The sequence below is a fragment of the Solanum lycopersicum genome, chromosome 9 (genome assembly GCF_036512215.1).
Source record: "Solanum lycopersicum chromosome 9, SLM_r2.1".
Lineage (NCBI taxonomy): Eukaryota > Viridiplantae > Streptophyta > Magnoliopsida > Solanales > Solanaceae > Solanum > Solanum lycopersicum.
In genome coordinates, this window is record NC_090808.1 from 23,728,037 (window position 1) to 23,730,479 (window position 2,443).

General features: G+C 35.2%; 1 pseudogene; it reads left to right on the forward strand.

The window, feature by feature from the left end:
• The first annotated feature begins 238 nt into the window (after positions 1–238).
• LOC109121069 (bidirectional sugar transporter SWEET6b-like) lies at positions 239–2,107 on the forward strand (annotated as a pseudogene).
• Positions 2,108–2,443: the final 336 nt, after the last annotated feature.

Consider the following 2,443-nt stretch of genomic DNA (forward strand, 5'->3'; position numbering starts at 1 on the left):
TTGTAAAGGGAGAGTCTCACTTGTTTATGTTTCCTAGATTCGATGTATAGAGCGGACTCCTCTCTTCTAGGTGTTTAGAATTTTTTGAATTTGTTTTTAAAAGTTGACTCCAAACAATCATAATTATGGAGGGTAGGTTGATGCCCCCCTCCTATTATTTTGATTTTTGTTGAATGGAAACGCCTAGGGGTATTACTCATCCCCTACCCATCTAAGGGTGATTTAAAAAAAAACCGAAACATTAAATACATAAACATAACTTTTTAAACCTCAAATGATAAACCTTGAACCATAATATTTTAAAAAAATAATACACTAACATTAACAATAGCCGTAACGCTAACCTTGCATCTACAAATGAACTGTTTGATGTCCATTTACTACGACATGCCTTTCGTTCATCCACACATCATTCTTGTTGTCAACATAAACAAAATTTGTCTCTTCATGCAGTTGTGCTATATTTCCATATTTTTCTTCTACATTGGCAAAAAATATAGGCTAAAAATAGTTTCTATGTTGTTTGGTAAATCGTGGGGATGGCCGCTGTTGTAGCAGGAACCTTTTTAAGCTTGCACACTTACACAAATAATACCAGGTTGTCGGAAGTCTTGCTTTCACCTTTGAAAATTTATGTTTGTATCCCCTCTATCAATCAGGTACAAGGTGATCAAAAAAACAGTTCTGAATTCTTGCCATAGACGCTTTCCATAACATGCTTGCTTTATGGAATATACTGGTCCATCTATGCTCTCCTAAAGTTTGATCCCTAAATCTTTACTGGAAACGGATTTACAAAACTATTGGCTTTAGTTCATATGGCAATGATCGTCATTTACCGCAACCCACCTCCCAAACATGAGAATCCATCAAAAGTGGAGCTCCAAAACATAGTTTTTTTTTCTCCGTATGATATCAGTCCTTACATTACAAATTTGTGGGGTTTCTGTTACTCCATTCCTAAATATATGAGAAAACGAATTTCTACGGCATTTTCTTTAGTAATTCAATTGTCAGCACATTTTTTTATAGATAATTAGATTATTTATCTCAGTTTATAATACTAAATTTTTCCTTTAATTAAAAATAAAAGTTAAAAAAAATTCGTACATACAAAATACAAAAATTAAAACATTAAAAACTAAACCATAGATTTTAAACATCAAATCCTAAATGACAAACCTTGAAACCTAAAACAAGATAAACCCTAAGCCCAAACCCCTAACTCTAAACTAATCCTACCTTTAACCCTAACTCGAACTCTAACTCTAAACTATTAAACCAAAACCCAAACATTAAACACTAAACAATAGATTTTATACCAAAACCCTCAACACCAAAATCTAAAACCTAAAAAAAACCACAAACCATAACCCTAACCATATCTCTAACATGAACCCTAACCCTAACCCTAAACCCTAAACCCTCAATCCTAAGACCAAAATACATTGCGCCCTTATTTCCTAAATTTTCCCTTTCTTTAAAATATTCTCTCTCTAACACAACCTTCAGCCACTGCCCACAATGGCTTTTGAAAAGCCTAAAACGTGCGCTGCGTAGGCACATGCTCAACTACTGGTCGGCCAAAGACCGCTGGACCAAAGACAATAGGGGAGCCTTGAAAATAACAAACCCTAGTGTATCACACACCCTGATCCATCTCACAACTCCTTAAATTCACAAAACACTGACGTGATGAATACTGCATTTTTCAGAAATGGAGTTTGATAGAGAACGAGGAAGTATTTCCCAAGGAAATACTGAGCTTAATCGAGGACAAAGACTAATGGAAATGGATATTCCTCATCATGATATACAACATATTCACAAACCAACAAGTTCAATCATTCCATTTGGCCTTAATAGAAAGGCGATTTTCGAAGGAATCGCGAGTGCTTCGCCTGAGTCGCACACTCAAATTAGATCATCTTCATGCCAAACTCATAATGATTTAACCATTGGGGTTTGTTATCCTAATGATAAGGTCCATCTCACTCAAATTCCAAGTGGAATGGAAAGTGTAATCACCGGTGGGGAGAATTCCTGCGAAAATAGAACTCCACAAGTTGGAATTCCTGGAGAATCATCAGAAGGGACTTATATTTAGTACAAGAACATCCATCTAACAGATAATTAAATCCAGATCAAAGAAGAAATGAACAAGAACGACAATTTAACATCTTTCTATGATCCTAAGTACGAAATACAACAAGGAAGACGCGAAAGTGAAGGGGAGACCTCAGTTGATTGAAGAAATAACAATTGGAAAAGAAAACAGAGCACAACGGGGGGCGATTTCGATTAAACAACAATGCATTAACAGGTTCATTATGAGAATGCACACAACAAACTAATCAATTGAAACACATTCATCGAAATTTTGTTTTGGTATAGGAGGTAATCCATCATATATAACTCTGAATTTTAATGAAGGTAATTCGCA